This window comes from Falco rusticolus, chromosome 16 (assembly GCF_015220075.1).
Source record: "Falco rusticolus isolate bFalRus1 chromosome 16, bFalRus1.pri, whole genome shotgun sequence".
Lineage (NCBI taxonomy): Eukaryota > Metazoa > Chordata > Aves > Falconiformes > Falconidae > Falco > Falco rusticolus.
Window position 1 is genome coordinate 4,468,517 of NC_051202.1, and position 21,297 is coordinate 4,489,813.

At 41.4% G+C, this 21,297-nt stretch overlaps 1 protein-coding gene across 2 annotated transcripts in view; it reads left to right on the plus strand.

Moving 5' to 3' along the window:
• The window catches only part of ARHGAP32 (Rho GTPase activating protein 32), a 257,950-nt gene that overhangs the window by 45,902 nt on the left and 190,751 nt on the right, over positions 1-21,297 (plus strand). Inside the window, exon 1 of one of the 2 annotated variants that reach the window (XM_037409776.1) lies at positions 5,695-5,715. The exons of the other annotated variant lie outside the window; for it this stretch is intronic. The gene's annotated coding sequence lies outside the window, so the exon portion shown is untranslated. Of the gene's footprint in view, positions 1-5,694; positions 5,716-21,297 lie in introns of those variants that run through there. 2 annotated transcript variants of the gene reach the window in all.

Below are 21,297 nucleotides of genomic sequence, written 5' to 3' on the forward strand. Positions count from 1 at the left end.
ACAATTTTTTTTAAAAAAAATCGTTAAAACAATGAAAATTAAAGGTTTTTAAAAACATGCATTCTCATTGAAGGGGAAGTAGAATTTTTCAGACTATGAAATCACATGTTGTCTTTGTGCTAACGTTTGAGACAGCCTAAAAGCCTCTTGAAATGTTTACCTTGGACTTATGTTGGAAAGAATATTATATAGACCTGATTTTTGCTTGATGTTTTACCTTTAAAAATGGGTTTCTGGCTTTTATAACTTCAGAAATTGCCCTGCTTTAACTTTTTAACTTTTTTTTTTTTTTTTTAGCAAGCCAGTTCATGTATTAAATTGAAATCTGTACAAATTACAGTTAACTATAGTCAACTCAGTGAGGCCTAAAATAGGTCACATGCTGTTTGGAATAAAACACACTGAAAAATTATTAAATCTGTTTTATTGGGCCTGAAGTACGTTCTGAGGCATTTCATCATCCCCTGGCTGCTGTTTTCCATTTATTTTTTTATTTGCCATGGTGGCCCTGCTAGCTGGATAATACAAGTGATGATGTTCCTTGTAAAGGGAAAAAAAAAAAGGGTATGAAATTGTTGAGTCCTTCGTTTTTAACAGGAAAGGCAGAAATATTTTTTTGCTTCATCTATTTGAAACCAACTGAAATACTTTCTAAATGTTATCCCCTTACCTGAATACCAAATCACATCACCTGAATACCAAACTGGAAGACATTTCAGCATTTCAGGACAAGAGGAAATGGCCTGGAGTTATGCCAGGGCAGGTTTAGGTTGGATATTAGGAAAAATTTCTTCACTGAAAGATTGGTCAAGCACTGGAAGGGGCTGCCCAGGGAGGTGGTGGGATCACCATCCCCGGAGGTGTTTACAACATGCGTGGATGCAGTGCTTAGGGACGTGGTTTAGTGGTGGGCTTGGCAGTGCTGGGTTAATGGTTGGACTTGATGATCTCAAAGGTCTTTTCCAACCCAAATGATTCTGTGATTCTATGCTATTTACTATCATAGAAACCAGGTAACGTTAAATCTACTTCATTCCTTCCTTTTTTTTTCCCCTGGAGTTGTATTTTGGGTCCTGACATTCAAGGGACGTTTTTCTCCATCCTGTTTGGAGGGGATAATGACTGAGCTGCCTGGGTGAGTCAGCAGAACCTGGTTCACCCTGTCCCAGCAGAGCTAATGCCAGCGAGGGGTATAGTGTTTGTTTGTTTATAGGTGATGCACAGTCTTTGGCTTCTTGTTGTGCTTCATAGGAAATACTGCTTTATGCCAATTTTATTAAATTATTCTAAATGCTGTTGAATTAATTACATTAAAACAACTTCAGCAGTGACCTTGAGCAAAAGTTATTTCCAGCAGTGTATCTTCTGCATTGATGTACTGACTTAATGCCTGCACTCTTCCTCATGTTCAGCTATTCTGCATCGACTATTGTTTCACATACCTGCATGTATGTCCTTTATGGGAACTACTTATTATTTTAATTGTATGCAAGAATATGTATGTGCCTACATTTTTTTTAAGCCTTGTCCCAGTAGGTGCTTGTAAAATTGTCTGCTAATAAAAGCAGGGGATCTAAAAAGCCATGTGGAGACTTACCTGCAGATATACCTAAGAAATTGTTTTGAAAGCACCTGTGATTTGAAAATAGTGATGTGGACTTGTGTTTATGCATTGTGATTGCTGAACAAGTCTATCTGCAGTGTTAAGTAGAAGGGGGTTTTATTTTTAACTTGCACAGACCTGGGAGCACTGTAAACCCAACTGTCTTTCCCCCCGGTCCTCTCCTCTGTCACTAACCCCAGGTTTTGTGTAGTCGTTGGTAACAGCCTCATTGAGCCAACTTGCATATCTAGGTAAGGCTGAGACTTAAAAATCTGTCCTCGGTGAGTGCTGCAGCCCTCGCGTCGCTCCCAGTGGATTATCTGTTGGTAAGTGATTGAAGTAAGTAGGCAGTTCTGTTGACCTGGTTTTGTCACTAAAATAAGGAGGCATATCTGACCTTGTACGGCTTTCAGGAGCTATACTGTTGAGCAGAAGGCTGTTTATGTTGAGTTATTTTTAAGGTTAAAGCTGTGGTTCAAAAATTGTCTTTTCCTAAAGCAGTACTTCTTGATGTTATTCAAGATGCACATACAGGAACTGAAAAAATATACCTGTTGTAGCACTCGGTCTTTAACTTGCATCTGACATGAACCTGGGATGGTACATGAGGCTTTGAACGTCCTGGCTGTAGAGGGTTGAACTTCTCCCGGTTACAGTCACTGTTAAGTGTGTTCTTAGTCGTGTTTAGTTTTGCACATACGTGGCTAGTGGTGTGTAGCAGGTTTTGTTCTGTATCTCAAGTCACAGAACAGGTTAGGCTGTAAGTTAAAAGTACTGTATACCTTTTCATTATTTTGGGAAATCTACATTATGAAGAGTAAAACATTGAAGCATTGAGGTCATTTTGCATCATACTTTACTGAAAACTCACCAACTACAAAGTGTGTTTGTTTTCCCTGGGCTGACATCACTGAAAACACATACTCAAAGCAACTATGGAGTGATAGTTCTCAACAGTGCTGTCTTAGACTTTAATGACCTCTGCTGATTGGGCTTCCATTGTTGTTTGCCTTGTCTTTCCAGCAGGCCTATTATGTTTCCTAATTGATCATAACTTAACAAGCTAAGCTTGGAGAGAAAAAGAAGGCCTGAGCAGTTGAATTCTCCTTGCCAGGAACCAGTTAGGTAATGAGATAGTTGACGATGCCAATCCAAAAAGATTGATAATGATTTCCCATCCTTGAATAGTTCAGTGTGGGGTGTTTTTATTTTGAACTTGTGCATTTTGCAGCTGTTTCACAGAATCTCTGAGAAAACAAAAGTGATTAGAACACTTTAGATTTAAATTTCTAGTGGTGTTAAGTCAGTTGAGGTTCTCTGAATCCAACAGGCCTGTAAAGTGTGGGGTTGAACTTTGCAAGGGCTGAGTGTGCATGCCTCACTGTAAACCCGTGAGAAATTCTTGGTGAATTTGGCAAGGGTCTACATTATGGTTAGTTTGCCGCATGTCTACATTTTTGCAAGGGGAGAGCAAAAATTTGTAGTCCCTGTTTACTTAATGGTAGGTCAAGAGGCCAGTCCTGCAAACCGTTTCTCATTGTAGTCACTTGTATGTGGAAAATTTTGTAGGAGATTGTGTCCGGCTTTTTCTTCTCTTCATCTTTTCTATTTCCTTTTGCTGCTCTTTGAACTTCTAACGCTGTAGGCCACAGAGACATTTTGTGGAGAATATAATCTTAGAAAAGAACTTTTGATGGAAGCAACTTGTGCAAGAGAAATACTCTCAGTAAAAGGAGATCATTCATGGCTTTTAGCTCTTTAAAAACCCATCTTAACACTCCTGCTGGGTTCCTTTCACTGTAAAGTAATGCAGAGGATTAGTCAGCATCATCTAATTAGGCAGCAGCAAAGCAAAAATTTTGTTTAACCGACTCTGCCCTGATTCAGTTTCCATTCATAGGACTTACCCATTGAAGCCAAATGCAGTAAGGATATCTTATGATGGCATTTGAAATGTCAGAGCGAGTGTGAAGTGAGGCATACTTAAATGAGTTCTGCACCTGAGGAGGAAATTCAAGGTCATCCTGTGCAGTGTCTGTACCGAAACAGCCTTCCTGTGTTCTGTGTGAGTCTGCAGGTAGCTGGAGTACCTCCTGGTTTCTTAATAGCTCTGATGGTTTGAGCACTTAAATTCTGCTCCATCCTCCTGAAAAGGATAAGAATGAAAGAGTAGCTGGAGAGCCTTTCCCTCCCGTTCCTGTAGGTCTGGGCTGCTTTGGTGTCCATATTGGATGGTCTTGTGATGTAAGTGTGGCTGAATACCCTTAAAAAAATAACAAAAAAAGTGCTTAACAACAGTACCTGGCAGGGTTGAAACAGGAGAACTTGTCTTGGATTCTTCTAGGGTAGGCTGATGGTGGAGTCTCAGGGTCTGAGAAAACTGTGTTTTCTGATATAACACACAGACCAGGAGAAATGGCTTCTATTTAGGGGACACGTCTTGGCTCTTCACTTCACAGAAGCACTTCAGCACATACTTGACTGCATGTAAACCTACTTGTTATGTGCTGAGCAGCTTTCTCTGACTTTGGACCTCACTGAGGATACACTTCAGTTCATGTTTGAATATGAGGACAAGCTGGATTTTACTTCTTTCACAGGGGTTCACATAAGATTATTTACAGCTGAGGAATTTGGGAAGAGCAGCTCGGCCTTTTCTGAGCAAAGATTATTACTGTTAAGTTTGGCCAACTGGGGCATTAGGTCTCTGCACAAAGGAAGAAATTGATCTTTTTGTATGGAGCTTTAAAACAAACAAAAAAGCAAAACATTTTTTCTTAGTAGAACAGGGGATTTTTATGAGCATGCAGGTGACACTATATAATTTTAAACAAAAGACATTGCTGTAGATGATGTATCATCTGCAATTAACTGAAATAGCTGGGACACTGTAGAGGACAGGATAAAGGAGTTTTCTGCTTTATTCTGTCAGAACCGCTTACTGCTTTCTAGTGGGAAGTGATGCTGTTTATCAAATCAATCTTATTGCTGGTAATGATAATGAATCAGTAAATTGTTCCTAAGCCATTATAACATTTTGTGACTCCCAGTTTCAATGTAGGTCCTTTTAACTGAGCTTTTAAGTAATCTTTAAACTAACCCTAGATGAGCAATCTTCTGCGGAAGGAAGGACCTGTTCCCAAGAAGCATTGATGACTTTAACTGGAATGTCCGTTTTGGTGCCTGTGAATCTGTCTGGCTGTTCTGACCCTGTTGCACAGATGAGAAAAGAGATAAAATCCCCACCTTGTGGCAGAGTTGTTGAGGAGCTCCTGTGAGAAAGGAGCTGCTGGGGAGTGGAGACTGGGTGACTTTGGTGACGAGGTGGCTGCAGCCTCGGAACAGTTTTGCTTAGATGAAGGGGATGAGGTGTAGCGGAGAAGCAGCACATGGATGGGGTTCCAGGATATGAGAGAAAGAAGCAACCAGGAGGGAACTAAGTAACAACAACAACAAACAACCAGAAAACCCAAACAAAGGAAACAAAAATGTAGAGTTAGAAGTAGTGAGAGAAATCCAATTCCTTTTTACCTTTAGGCACTGTAGGAAGACTGAAACTGGATTTTTCCCTGCCTCCCACACCCCCTCAGGAACACCATCTGCAAAATATTTCTCTTTTACAGTCTATGAAGTACCAGAGTAGATGAGAGCCTGTTTTTCCCAGACTTTAGACGAGAGACCTCTAGGGACATGTCTACCTAACTTCCCAGCCAAGCTTCACTGCTTTCTTCCTTATTTTTCTATTTTAAAGATATGTCCTCAATATAAGAATAAAAGGAACATAGCAATTCACTTAAGGGACTACAGTAAAAAAGTAGCTGCTTAACTTGTCTGACCATTGAAGATACCTTTGAAATGAAGTTCTGCATGCAGATGAGCTCTTGGATCTTCTTGTTCCTGGTGTTGTTGCAGTGCTAGGCATATGGCAGTGTCAAGTGGAATCAGGATGACGGTATCTGGTCTAGCGATCCTGCTCTGCTCACCTGAGACCCTGACATTGTTTTTAAACATTCTGAACCTTGAATATCTCATTGTCTTTACAGTCTTGTCAATTATTATTTTTTTTTTTAGAGAGAGTGTTGAAGAGGTACATTGTCTGAGGCTGTTCTAAGGTGAGTCACGTCTATATAAATAGAACTGCTGAGCACATTGGATAAGCTGCAGTGTGTAGAGGACAAAAATGCTTCAGAGGAAGGAAAGCTGCCTTGTTAAAATGATCACATAATTGTAAATGCCTGTCCTTTAAGAATGCTGCCAAGGGTACCTGCCACATCAATTTCTCCTTCCCCCCAGCCCCTACTTCAAGTGCAGGTTCATTAAAAATTGTAATTAATGCATTTGTTAGACCACTGAAGTTTCAGCAGAAAGCAGAAGGGGTGGAGACAGCTGCAATACAGATGTGGCTGCTGCACATGTGCTTTTCTGTACCGTGAGTGGGAGCATGTCCTTTCCTCATCAGAACTGATGCAGGGATTGTAACCTTGTTTATCCCCTGCTCCTTCACTCGTGATAAATTTGAGAGTCCACGTTTTTATTTTCTCATGTTTCCAATGATTTGCAGTACAGGTAGGACATGACAGCAATGCCTGACTTCATTGGGAATGCTGTCTTCAAAACAGACACCTGGAAGCATTTGGTGTCAGTTCAGTTTGGGGTTATTTGAGCAGAGAGAGCTTCTCCTCTTGCACTGAAGTTTACAATATTTGGATCAGCTTTCTAGAGGCCTCAGTATGGACTTTTCCAGAACAGAGGAAGCTCCTAGTCATCATTGTGAAACAAAGTTTGCCCAGAAATTAGGACGCAGGCTGCCTTGTGTGCATCATTCCTAACGTGGTGTAGTTGGAGCCCACTATGGTATCCAGCCAGATGAAATCCCATGTTGATGGAATCTGTATAATTTTTGATGTAATGCTTAAGTTTTGGTGTTCTCTTTGAATTTATCACTCAGTCTTTATTTTGATCATCTTGGACATACATTGGCATGAAGAAAGCTAGTTCTTACAGAAAAAGTAAGGAAGATTGAGGACAGCGGGAAATGTAGGCTGGAGTTAGATCTTCACTTCCTCGAGTAGGTTTGGCAGAAATACCCAGTGTGTACTGATGATGCATATACACTTCTCAGAGGCTTTACTTGCTCAAAGTCAGCTGCCTCCACGTGATCTGTCAAGGTTTTGTTATCAGCCATTCATCCTTGATCGCTTGAAAAATTGATCGGTGTGATGTGAGTAACTATGGGCTCTGAGAAATCCCACTCTTGCCTTTGCAAGTTGCAGTTTGTGGACTTGGTGAGTAAAGTGTGTGAATCTGACGGATACGTGCTTGTTCAGGAAGCCACACGTGAAGAATTTAACTGAATCCAATGAAACAGAATTGGGTAGGAGTCCTGAGGTTTAGTCAAAGGTGTCCCACCACCGCTACCGCAGAGTGCCATGGCGTTGCATGTGGTTTGATGCTGCATCAAATTTATTCTAGCTGCAGGTTGCCTCTTTCCTCCCCAGCTGCTTTCCTTCCATATATTGTACCAGGCTGGGTGAATTGTTAACCGCTCTTGCCTCAGTAATCTGATCAAGGGAGGAACAGAGATACTGTTTCCTTTTAGTAATTTAAAAAAAAAAAACAAAAACAAAAAAACCAAAAAAAAAAAGAAGCTGTTGTACTACTATTGCTGGGTTCTCTTTGTTTTTTTAAGTAGGCCGGTACTAAAAATGGAAATTAAGATCCCAGAAATTTCTTTTGATTAGCTGCAAGTTTGAAGAAGTATGTGCAAAGGAGAAAGTGGGGGAACATAGGCTACCAAGGACATTGCAAAATACTGAAATATATCTGTATACTCAGATGCCACGTAATGCTAGAACTCGTGACTGCAAGGCAAATATGAAAATGAAATTACAGTCTCTCAGTAATACGCAATGGGTTTTCTCTGTATAACTTTATTGGATTTTTCTTTCTTTGCTTGGCTTGTGTTAAAAAGGCATTTTGAGCTTCTGTTTGAATGTATGAGGTTTATATATTTCTTAATTTCATCAGCCGTTCTGCAAAGAAGTATTAGGAGAGCAGTATTTTCTCCTTTTTGCAAGTTCTTAAAGATTATTGTTTTGAAGCAGCAGTGTTCCTCTGCACCTTCCTTCTTTGTGGTTTTTGTATGTTTTTGTTTTTTTCCTGTGGAAGTGTTATGATACTCAACAATGATAAAAATACATGGACTTTTACAGAAACTAATTTGAAAATTTTATCTTTTTTTGTAAAGTTTCTCACTTGTCTATTGTGACACACTCAGGAGAAATTAAGTAGATCATTGCTGACTTAAAAAATTCAATAGGATTTTAAAATAAATTCCGAACCCCTTGCATCTTTTATATTTATTCTAAATAGATGAAGTCACAAGGAAAAGGTAAACACTTCCAGCATCAAATATGGGTTTTGCTGTTATTTTTGACATGAGTTAAGTTTGGCATGAAAATCAGAGAGGGCAAGTTTATATGGTAGCATTAGAGCCTGGGGGACCAGAGCAGGGATTCAATCTATTTGATTATGACTAGAAATGTGATAGAAAAAAATTTCCAGAATGTTACTGAGCCTTATAGTATTGTCTCATACATAGCCCACTTTAAAGGGTCGAATTAAATACTGAATTGCTTGGCAGGAAATCTTTAAAGGTTTTAATACGAGAACAAATCTGTGGGTAAATCAGCAATTATTCTGTATTCTATGCACAGAAATCCAGTCACATCAAGAATAACATTTGCAATGATCTGCTTTAAAAGCTTTAGTTACAATAAAAAAAATTCTGTGCCAGTAGCATGGAGTCTGTACTGTGAATGAAATCATCAAGGCTGATGCATCGTTTCAGCTTGTATAGCATTTTGTGCACTTCTTTGTGCATTTCTTCCTGAAGAAAAACACTGCCTGGCACAACTTGAGTGAAAAAGGTTTTCTTGCCAGCTCCAAGAATGCGGTGCTTTTATTGTGATCTGAAATGTGCTTTTGTGCATTGTTCTAGCAGGCATATAGTTCAACTTCTGCCAAAACTTGAATAAAAGTCTGGTAGTGGCTTTGAAGTAAAATAACTGTCTTTCAATCTCTGAAGCAGTGTCAGACATTATTTTTGTTGCCCTGGGAATGTTCTCGGAGCTGACATTGTTACAGACAGGTTATATACTAAAAGCATCGAATCTGTTGGATTTTTGTGCTGTGTAGGAATTTAGATCAGGGATATTTGCGGCTGTTTTCCTTCGCTTCCTCCTGTCAATGATAGTAAGATTTTGCAAGTGATTTTTATTTCACCTTCTTTGCAATAAATAGTTATGTGCTTTTTCTGCTTTGGAAGTAATATATTGGGAAATGACGTGGTAATCAGGAATTGGGATTGAGATTACTGAGGAACACAGCTGTTGCTTGCCTGAAACTTCAGCCTAAAGATTTATTTGGAAACATTGGTTTTGTCCCTAGTTTGCCCAATGGATCCCTTTTAATTGATGTCACCTTTTCAAAATCGTATTCTAAGCTTGAAATGTAAGTTCTGCTACTCCATGGTATTTCTGTTTGCTAGCATGTTGTTTGTTTAGGATTAATATTTGATCTTGTGTTGCCATGCTGAAACAAAGCAGAGGTCTGGTTGCTCAGGGGTGCTGAAATCATTCCTACTGGCCTTACTGCTGCAGCCACTGGGAAGTTTTTTAAAGCTTTATTCAGTTAGAGTTGATTATGAAGAGGAAAAAGAAGGCTTCTGGCCAAATGAAGCCTCAAAGCATCACCAGGTTTACTGTTCTATTAAACTGAGAGGCACCATAGAACAGGTGGCGATTGAGTAACTGAAACAAAAGGTCCTGTGTTGGTCAGTGTACATTCTGGGAGAGGTAACTTAGCACAGAAGTGAGGAGGAAGGAAAAGGCATCTGGATGTACTGGTTCAGAAAATTGTGGGTGTTTTGCACTAAGTGAACCTGTCCAGGTGCATTTTTCCATAAATTACAGTGTTTCAGCATGCCCAAACTTTTCTTTCTGAAGAGTCTGCTCCCCATTTAGAAGCAAGTTGTTTGTTTTTATTTGGTTTTTTTTTTTTCCTCTTATGTCTGTAACTTGCACTGTAGAATCATAGAATCATTTGGGTTGGAAAAGACCTCTGAGATCATCAAGTCCCACTGTTAACCCAGCACTGCCAAGTCCAACACTACACCATGTCACTATGCACCTCATCTACATGCTTTTTACGATTCCACCGCCTCCCTGGGCAGCCTGTTCTAGTGCTTGACCACCCCTTCAGTGAAGACATTTTTCCCAATATCTGACCTAAACTTGCCCTGGCGCAACTCAAGGCTGTTTCCTCTTGTCCTGTCGCTTGTTACCTGGGACAAGAGACTTGCCCCCACCTCACTACACCCTGCTGTCAGGTAGCTGTGGAGAGTGAAGAGGTCCTCCCTGAGCCTCCTTTTCTCCAGGCAAAACACCCCCAGTTCCCTCAGCAGCTCCTTGTCAGAAGGCTTGTGCTGCAGACCCTTCCCCAGCTCTGTTGCCCGTCTCTGGACACGCTCCATCACCTCTACATCCCTCTGGCAGTGGGGGGCCCAAACCTGAACACAGGGTTTGAGGTGCGGCCGCCCCAGTGCCAAATGCAGGATGAGATCCCTGCCCATAGGCTTGTGCATGCAGGTCACTACTGTTCCCTCCTGGGCTGTGGGGACTTGGTTCTGCTCTTCCTCAGCCCTGTCTCCCAGCTCAAGGGGCTGGGTATCTGGAGGGAAGCGGGTCTTACTATTAAAGACTGAGGCAAAGAAGACATTAAGTACCTCAGCCTTTTCCTCATCCTTTGTGGTCATGTTCCCCACCACATCCAGTACAGGCTGAAGGTTATCCTTGGCCCTCCTTTTCTTTCTGATGTATTTGTAAAAACATTTTTTATTTTTCATGGCAGTAGCCAGTCTGAGTTCTAGGTGGACCTTTATCTCTCTGTTCTCCACCCTGCATAACCTCTCATAACTTTTCATCTTTTTTTTTTTTCCTTTGTTCCTCTTTTTTTTATTCTTTTTTTTTCTTTTTTTTTTTTTTCCTTCTGGTCTCCCTTCCCCAGCGTGCTGCTTCTCCTAACACTTGGGGATTTGCATAGCCTGTTGTTCAGCAGAGCCTGGTGGCAGACCTGCCCGAACAGGGTTTCTCAAGAAGACATGAATATTGTGGTTTAATATTGTGGTTTGCCATGTTCTGGTCTGTGTGCGTGTGAAGGAACGGTGGGAGGTCCAGCAGCCAGGGACACAGCGGCTGTGCTCAAACACAAAGCCATTCTTACTGAAAACTTTGTTTCTCAGTGTTTGGTGTTTTCATATTTTTGAGTGTTACCTTGTCATGGGGGGGTGGTGGTGGTGGTGGCAACAAGAAGAAAACTTTGCAATAACATCCTTTTAAATCTTCATTAAAACCACTCATAGTAAACCCATTAATATTTTTAGAAGCACTTCCCCTGAGCGACTGTCACTTTCAACACTAATTTTTCTAGTCAAAAAGGCATTTCAAGTCCATTTCATTTTCATAATCTTCATTTAAATGCAGTCCCTTGAACTATGCAAGTGATAATTGGGTACACAGTTTACAACTTCTGGAATGCTGGATGTTTGGCACTAACAGAATTTGAATTAAATCAGCTATGAGTTCTCCTATTTGATCTGTAAAAGAGATGTCTGCAAGCTTTTCTTTAGTCATTTAAAATTATGGGGATGGTCTTGATTAAATTTGCAAATGTCAGGCCTTCTTGTAGGTAAGCCCAGGTTATATATTTAAAGCAAATCCATAAACAAAAAGCTTATCATCTGGAGAGCTGAGCATTAGAAGCCTGAAAAATAGTTACATGTGTAACTGGTGCAATGCTTCAGTAGAGCTTAAATCTCCTTTATTTCAGAATATCTTGATTTTGAGAAAGCTTATTGTAAAATATTTTTTAAAAAATTCCTATTGTAAAATCGTTCTGCATTTTCCAGATAACAAAACATAGAGTGCAGATAAAAAGCATGCCAGTGCAAATCTGAGACACTTTGCAGAGGCACCAGCTTTGGCACCAGCTCGGGTTTACTATCGCAGCTGTTAAAGCATGAAATAGTCAGAAACATCCAAGTAATAAACTTGTGTGCTTGAAATCTGTCTGGTGCTTCCCAGAGGTTCATCCCTTAGGAGTCTTCACTGTGTTTGTTTTCACGCTGGAAATATGAACATATTTAACAGTTGCATAATAGTGTAGCACATGTTTCAAAGATGTTTATAAACAAGTTTCATAATGCTTCCCTGATGGAGTGGTCATCTCTTGCTTGGGGGGTGTTGGTGACAGTCGCTGTATTCCAGTGATGGCTTTTGATGCGCAGCTCTCTGCATCAGAGGCTGCCTTTGTGTCGGCACGGAGCTTTGCACAGTTGGAGCTTCCAGCCAGTTCTGTAGTGGTATTGTAAAATAATTGGACTTGGTTCTCCAACTTTGTTTCTTCAGTTTGTCCTGCAGCAAACACAAAAGGAGCATGTGACTCCTCTATTCTGAGGGTTTTGTCACCTGGCCTTTCAGTGTCATACAGTAAATGTCAATCTACGTGTTCAAGTTTTAGGATGTATGTATTTTTGGGGGGGGGTGGGTGTATGACATTTTTCATCTGTTTAATTTTATTTATATTCGAAGAGCAGTCTCCAAATCCTTATTGTAGCAAATGTATGCTCTTTTTATAAAAATACTCATCTGTAAATATTGATTATGATAACTTCTTTACACCAAATTACAGCCTGCCTATGCCAGGGCATGATTCACCTCCTGCTGCGTGGCAGTTGTCACCCAGAAGTCTGGCACTTGTGTTTCTTTTTATAGATTTGACTTGAACATAGTGATTTCTTCTCTCTTTTTCCTCTATTCCCCTTAAAGAAATTGTGAGACCTAAGACATCTCAAAAGCCACATGTGGATTGTTGAGACTTAAAAGTGGCAGCCTGCTCCTCCTTGAAAGAAAGCAGAGGTGTTGTGTCTGAACATTCACCTGTGGGACTGGACAAATAGGCACAACCAATGGCTCTAAATTACTGGTGCCCTTCCCGTTTCCCTGGGAACACATCTGGGATCATGTGGTCATGGTCTTACCGTGCCCTACTGTGCTGTACAGGCACTGTGGGAAATCATGTCCGACCTGCAGGAGCAAGCGCTGCTGTTCAGCTGGGAGCCCTGCAGTGGGGGCTTCTGTTCTTCCTCCCCTCCCAAAGCTATTTTTGTAGTACAGCTACCTTGTCTCCCACCAAAATTCCCGTAGTGCTGCACTGAAAGAGCTGTGTTTTGTTTTAATGTCTAATTCTTGCACCGTTGTCCCCTTCAAAATGGAATTGAAGGCAAGCTGAGTTTCATGCAGCTGTGGTTGATGTCAATACAAGTATCTGCTGTTTGAGGTCTCCTCTTCAGCTGCCCTGGGGTTTACTGCAGAAGACTACCTGTTTCTCCGATGATGCATAACGTGCTGTCCTGCTAGACTTTTTAAATTATGTTATATTTGGTTTGAGTGAGACACTTATGTCCTTTCATAGTCTATGAAAAAATTGACTTGTTACTTGTTTGGTTTATATTAGCGTTCAGAGGTGAGCCTACAGGGCTTATTTTGGCTTAACAAAACGTGCAGGAGACTGCACAGTGTTCCTTCCTTTCTGGCCCCACATGATGTTTTATTCTTCTCGCTGTTTTATTGAGGGAGAAGGAGAAATCTGTGTTGGTGAACGAGTGTGGACTGCGCGAGATGGGGAAGCAGAACTGGGATTTAGCAGACCTGGACTGAATCCCACAGTAATTCACTGTGTGTGCTCAGACAAGTCATTTAATGCCCTATCCCTTTGTTTCTCCTCCAGCTTTTCTGTGCAAACTCGTCTGTTTTGTGAATGTTTCTGCTGGCATTATGGAGTTTGATCTATGCTGGGACTCCTAGGTGCTATTGGAACTAACTTTCATTGAATGAAAAATAGTGGGTTTATTTGTTAAGTGGTCTGTAGTGATAGCAAGAACTCAAGCACTAGAATCTTCTCTTGTATTCTTTTCTGATTTACTGACATATCATTTGACAGTTGTAGCACAGCTGAAATATTGTAGCTGTTGTGCACTCATGTCCATGGAATAGACATTGGCAGACTGGAGATCTGTTTAAAATAACTTGCAGCGAATGCCTAAGAAATCCCGTCCCTGTCACCCCAAAGGACTAGGGTGTAAAGCCTCGAGCCAGGGTTGCATGGGTAGAGTGCTTTTCAGGAAATGTTGTGTTTAGGTTATGTTGGGTCCCTTCTCTTTAATTTGGGACAAATACGATTTACGCCAACAGCAGTACTTCACAAAATAATGAAAGCAAGTTTGTGAACCAAAAGAAAGGTCAGCCTAACCAGTGAGTTGGCTTTAGGGAGAATGTTGCTTTCCCATATGTATGTAGGTTGTTACAAAGGATGTAAACAGTACTGTTGTCCTCTTTTGCTCTTTTAGCTGAATTTGTCTGTAGCCTCTTCTTCTCCCCCACCCCGCCAAGTGGCATCCTTTCAAGCTCTGTTAATGAGCCTATAATTTCAAGCAGTGAATGAGATGTGTTTTTAAAAAGCCACTTCTCTCTTAAGCTGGAGCAAGGTAGGCAACAGTGGAGCATCCTGATGTGTTTTTTCATCTTGTAACTTCTTGTGAACTTCAGGTTGTTGAACCTACCTCCTGGTTTAAGCAGTTACCCGTTAAATCTGCAGCAGTAAACATCTGGGTGGAGAAAGGAGTGGTAGTAATTGTACGTCCCACCTTTTTGCTGAATGAAGTTAAGAGTCTGTCTTAAGCATTGCATGTGTGCCAAATACTGTTTTTAACCATAACCAGATCATCAACTGCTACATTGTATGAATGTCTACTACAGAAGGCTGTACTTAAAGTAAAAAAACCAGCCCTGCTGCAGAAGTTTGAGCATGAAGACAAAAAGCGCGTGAAATCCCCATTTTGTTCCAATTACTTAGAAAATGCTTTAAATTTATTTTCCAGTGTAACTGTGGATTTGTGGACGTTTATAAACGTTATCTTGTAGAGATGGGAGAGACTGGGTCTGTTTACTTTTTAACTGCTGGTTTTACACCTTGTGTGCTCATTACATTCTTGAAACTGAATGGGGAAGCAACTTTTTAGCCTAGTTGAGGGCATTTCCAGTTCATTTCTGTTTAAATCTTTACTATTGTGTTTGTAGTAGTGGTGGTGTGGAGGCCGGGTGGCCAGGGGCGTTAGAGCCTTGAAGTGCAGAACATCGGTGGCTGTGGTCTCATAATTCTCTGGGATAAATTAACACTGAACTACTTCCAAGATGCACCTTTTTTTTTTTTTTTTTCTTTTTTTTTTTTTTCCCCCTCCTCCCCCTCAGGGAATTTTTGGTACGTTTTCCAGCTCATTTTTCTAATATATGTGTTTAACAGCTTCTTATGTTCCCTTTCCCACCAAATCAATACCCTGGTGCATTAAGTGTTGTGGATGTTGGGCCTGGAAAGCAAGGGCAATCATATTCTTCCTTTTCCATGTGTCCTTTTCCCCTGACCATTGCACTTTTATGTTTTCTTGATGTAACACGCGCCCGAGCTTCTTGGATGTTGTTCTCCATGCAAATGTAATGAAAAATTTGCTAAAAGATTCCCTGAGCTCTTTCTCAATCTACTTTTATTTTCTTGTGGTGATTCATAGGTTTATTGTAGTTTAAAACGTTTAGATTATACCCATAAGGAAAGCAATTAACAAAAATCTGTGCATCAATGGATTGTAATGAGACAAAATTAGATTTGTCTTTCATCTTTTTTCTTTCCATTTGAGAAAAAGAAAAAAGTGTAATCTGTTCTTCATATTCAAAACAGCCATTTTATTCTCATTAACTGTGTTCCGTGTTAAAAAGCTTTCAGTGGTGTTTAAAAAAATAATCCCAGAAGCTGTGCTTTAAGAAAATACAGAATGTATTTTTAAACAGAAAACATTTATGTCCACTTTTTACCGAAATTGATGATTTTTTTCATGAAAAGATTATCATAAAAACGTATACTGTGGTTTGTGTATCCTTCTGTCAATGGTAGCCAGAATTAATCCTTACCTTCGAACATTAGAAGACTAGCTAAAGCTTAGAGCTACAGTGGCTTTTCCTGGGGGGTAGAAGTGGGAGTAGCATTTCTTGCTTTGCAACATTTGCATTATGCATGTAAAGGTATGTTTCCCTGCCTTATCCACCTCTCCAAGGTTTAAAAACCAACCCCAGCAACAGCACACTGTTTCTCTGTCACTGGCATCTAGGTGATGTTGTCTTTCTAGATGTAGAATGAAAGACACCAAATGACAATTTCCTTGACTGTTACTTTAAGCCTCACAAGGCAGAATATTCATGTGTTTATAATGTGGGCATGTAGGAGAAGTTGCAGATAGAGAACTGGGACTGATCAAATAATCTCCCTGCAGGCGAAGATGAGACACTGTCCCCGTGTAATGAGAAGTTTCAGCCTTTCAAAGCAGAAAGATTATGTGTATTCTGTTTCTTTCAAGTTGTTCCTTTATTTGTGTCCTTTCTATTGAGGAGGCATCTTCTGCAAAGTACAGGCTGAAGTTTATCCAGCCCATATTATCACAGCTGGTACCACACCTGATTTATTTGGAGTTTTTGTTTTTGCAAGTAATTGAGTCCTGCCAGTGCTGGGAGCAGAGCACAGCCTGTTCCAGAAGGTGGTGAGCACTCCCGTCCGTACCGTGGCATTTCCCCTGGCTTTTCTTAGCTGCTTGACTTTTCTTTGCAACTCCAGCCCTTTACAAGGCTGTGATCGTGACGTGCTAGGTGTCGGCAGGCTCTCTAGCTGTACCAACTCATCCTTGAGCTTCTAGCGTAGCTCTCCTTCGTTGCTTTAATTTTTTTTTTTACCTGCTCAAAGCAGTGTTACTGTACAGGTTGGAAAAAGCCTTGTATAAATGAGAGTGCCCAACTCGAGATGACTTGCATCATGGTGGTTAACTTCCAAGTTTTAAATCCAATTTTAATTCCAGCACTACTGAAGTGTTTTCTGTCCCAGTCCTCGCTCCTCCTACCCTGTGGTGCAGAACTCTCTGGCTTGTGTGAGCCTTCCAGCCGAAGACTCCCTCCTCTTCCTCCTGCAGCTGGGCTGGTTTCTTGCAGTGGGACAGCCCCATGCTCTGTCTGCTCTTCAGCAGGCCCAGTTGATGTAACTGGATCTCTTTCACCTCTTGAGCTTCCAAACATGCTGTGAAGCCAGGGAGAGACTGTGACCTGTGTTGTGCCTGGAGGAGGAATGCTCAGCACAGCTATTTTTCCGGGGCGGGGGGGGGGGGGGGGTTGGGGCGGGGGGGGGCGGGAAGAAAAAATGTCTCTCGACAGCATAATAACATGCCCCATGTCTGGATAAATTACGTGATTTAACTCCTCCCCTATTATGTGAACAGACACATGATTAATTGCTGTGTCTTGCTAACACTGGCTGTTGCACAGGTGCAAAAGTGAGTTGGCAAGATTCTTAGTGATAAATGCTTACTGGTGGTGGTGGTGGTGGATTGAGTCCCTTGCTGTAAGCAGCCAGCCTGGTGGGAGGGCAAGTCCTCAGCTTTTTCAAGCATTCTTTGTGAGGTTCTGGTATCAAGGAAGAAAGCTTGTATTAAGACTACTGGATACTTGATTTAATTTTGGCTGGAGTTTGTTAGCATTTTGCTTGTCTGTGAAAGCTGTTGGTATAAAATGTTGATTTAGGGACAGCAGAAGGCTGTCGCTGTAAACTAAAACCAAACAGTGCTCCTCAACTTTCTCCAGTCCCTCTCCATGAGTTTAACAATTGCAAGATTTACTTGAAGAGACTGGGGTGTTTGTTTTTGTTTGGTGTTTTTTTGGGGGAAAAAAAAAGTGTATCAGAATAAAGGAGTTTCTTACAAAGCAATGTTTGGGAATGGGGAAGCAGGACATTTTATGATAATGAAGAAATAGATGAATGGAAAGAAGAATATGGATAAGGGGTTGTGGAAGTACTGACATATCAGCAGGGCAGTGAACAGATGCGAGTGGGAAAGCAGGGGGTAATAAGGTGGAGAGCAGAAAACATGAAATAAGTTGAAAAAGAGAATGTCATGGAGGAAGAACCTGGCAATGTCATGGAGGAAGAACCTGGCAAAGTAAAGCAATGGAGAGAGATGTGAATAGCAGGGTAAGGTGGGATTTAGGTGAGCTTCATGGTGGGGCTCATTTGATGTGGCTTAAGACAGACTTTTGACTGCTGGAGGAGCGATGATTCTGAAAATGTCTTTTTACAATACAAGAGCAAGGGAGAGGTAACAAAGAGTCATTTAAAGATACCTTCATGCAGCAGTAGTCTGTGCAGAATCCAGCTTCAGCCATTGAAGCTTTATGCAGGCTTCACTGAGGCTCACTATCCGAGATGTGGTGGTCTGGCTTCATTATCAGCCCTTAATCACTAATCTCTATAGAAGTAGCATGCATTATTTTCTGGGTAAACGTGAAGAACGTACTTAATCTAAGCTCTGACAGATTACACCGACATCTTTGGTAATTTTTGAGTAATTGTTTGTCTGCTGTCTTTTCATTTTTTACTTCCCTGCTTTTCGTTTTTTACTCGTGAAGTGCTTGGATGAGGTACTTGGATGCTGAGTGTGGACAACAAAAGTGTAACTACCATCACATGATTAGAAAGGGTAGAAGAGAGAGAACATACAGGTGGGAATATCTGAACCACAGTATTTGCAAACTTTAATGTCTGAACAGGCAGAACTGTAGGCCTGTTTCAGGGATCAGTCAGAATGAAAGGAGAATTATGACTGTGATAAGAACAGGCAACAATAGAGAAGACAAAAATTCTCCTCTCTTTCCCTCCTATCAACTGTCTTGGGGGATATTTTAATTGAAAGCTTTCATCCAAAAGGGTACTGAGGTGAGATAGAGGCAGAATTATTACCAGAATTATTACAGTATATTCCTGTGAGTCAAATCATGGTTGGCTAATATAAGAAACGGAGCAGCATATTGCTAGCTTTATGCCTGGGGGGAAAAAAAGGAATCTGGAGTCCTTTGTATGATTTTGTATTTAGATCCTGGGTGCCTGACAGCTGCATGATAGGTGCTTAATGGAATTCCCACCTCTCTGAGATGGGGAGCTGGCTGGCGTGCGAGCATGGGGTTAGATCACTCCTGCTGCAGAGGATGGATTGTGCGATCCCATTAGATATCTTTATGCAGCCTTTAGGTGAACTGGTCTGATGGCCTGGACTACCAACAGCAGCAACAGTTGACACGCATTTTTCAGCTCATATGACAGAAGAGGATCAACTTATATGTGAAGAGCAGCTGCTTGAAAAAGGACTTGTGGAAATGTGGAATGATGCTCAGAAACAAGAGGGATGGACAGATGGGGTGAAAAGGATTTGAAATCTTTCAACTACTGTGCAGTCTTTTCTGGCTATAGATGCATGGATGCTCAAATCACTTTCAGGATGTTCTGTTTCCTTGTTACTGCTAACCTCTTGCACTGGAGAAAAAGTTGCTCCCTTAGGTGCCGTCCTTTGGGGGCCAAGAAGCTGTTCTCTTTGAGGACTTTGACCTGGTTGCAGTGAAATGTGCCTGTGCTGACTGCCACTTGATCTGTTCCCCTATTACTCAAACTTTGATTCCAGGCTTGGCCACTTTCCACCACAGAATGTCTCAGACTGTGGCTGTCCTCCGCCTGCTAGGCAGTCCAGTTGCATCATCAAGCTTTAATGAAAAGACAGCGTTGCGCTCTTCACCACAAGTTTTAAAGGTGGCAGAGTTCTTTATGGTAGCGTCAGGTGCCCAAGCACCTTCTCTTTTCCCTGAGCCTGCTTCTGCTTCTCTCTGCTACTGAACCTCCTTCTGTTTTCTGCACGTCTCAGAACCCAAAACTTGTATGTGGTAATAACTATGTTTGCTTTCCCCTCTTAGTCTCTGTTCCCCACTCCTCAGTGAGGACATTTTCTCATCCTAGTAGCTTATCTTGCGTTTTCTGTAGGCTTTGAGAGACAGATTTTCAAGTCTTGATCTAAAAATGAAGTGGAAACAAGGCATGAACTGCTCCTGAGCAGCTGTGAGGCTGATGGTCCATTTCTACATAGCTAACTTCTGAAAACGTAAATATTTAACGAAGCTTGCTGTTTCTGTTGTAATGCTGAGTTCTTTCTTTCCATGTTCAAGACCCATTTGAGGGGAATATGTTTCAAGTACATGCTCCCTCCCCTGCTGTGTTCCTCATTCCCTAGAGGGCAGGTGGCTTAGGTGTTGACGGTGCTGAGTAGGAGCAGGTGGATTGCACAGCCACACCTCAGACACAGCATTGCGAAGCATCTACACAAGCATAAACTTGTCCTGAGTGGCAGCTTGCTCAGACAGTTTGACGGGGGAAGAAAAGCAGTGTGGGAATACTGAAATTAGTCATCTAGTTTAGTGTCTGCTTCACCAGGCTGGTTCCTCTTTACTTTGAAATACGGTTTCGCTAACAATAAGTTGCAGGGATTACCTATTTCTTCTACTCCTGGCAGGGATTCCACCAGCGAAGATTATGGTTCATGACTTATAAACACATGCCACGTGTCTCATGCAGGATTTAGAGCTAAGTGCCTGCTCCTTAGCTTCCTCTTCTCACGTTGGTGCTAGTCAAGCTAAAGTATAAGCGTCCTATTGTCGTTTTACACTTGTACTTTCATGGTACAAAATTCAGATAAGAAAGGATTTAAAAGTTTTAGTGTGGGTTTGATTCTGGATATGTCAGTCTTTACTGCAAAAAGTGTCATAAAACCTGTCGTGCTGTGTGGATGCTATGGGTCTTTGCACAGGTACGGCACCTGCGCTGTGACTGATGGCTCAACCTGGTCTCAGGAAGGTCTTAGGGGTGGGGAGGTGTAGAGGAGTGACTGCGGTGGGTTGATTAGCACTGATAACATGCAGCTGTGGCCTTGCCTCAGAGGCGGTGGGTTGGTTGACCTGGATGATGTGCAGGTGTAGCTTGTTCCCGCTAAGTGGTTAAATAGCCCTGAGGATGGTGGGAGAAGGGGTCAGACGGAGGAGGAGCTGTGTGGCCTGACCTCTGGGGGAAGGAGATACAGCACAGATGGTAGAATCTGACCAAGGGTAAAACCTTGTTGCAGTCTACTAGTTTGTGCTGCAACAAAGAAGGCAGGACACTGTCCATCCTACATGCTTGCTTGGCATCTCTAGCAATAGCTGTGCTGATGAATGTTCCTTGGATATCCTGTGCTGTAACAAAAACTGTATTTGACACCTTAAAAAAAAAAAAAAAAACAACAACAACAAAAAAAAACCCACAAAACCTTGGTTGGGAGTTGAAGATGTTCCATGTTATGTACCCAGTGCAAGAGGAGGTTGTTCTTGCAGTCCTGATCAGAGGTATTCCTTGAGATCCTAAATTGTTTCTCCTCATCTCCTTCCCCTGATACCACATATGTGTATACTCTGCACTTTATTTTTAGAGAAATAGAAATAGGTAATATTCCCACAGTAGATTATAGTTTGGTCATCAAAAGAACAAGGTCTACACCGAGGAATTCAGCATGGCAATAGCTGTCATGGAGGTGTAATAATAGATAGCTGTATAAATGGCCTTTGAAGGTGATTAATTGTGGAGGTGTGCAGTAGTGGCAATGGCTTTTGTATTTTAAGTAGAGCCTTGAGCATAGTTCT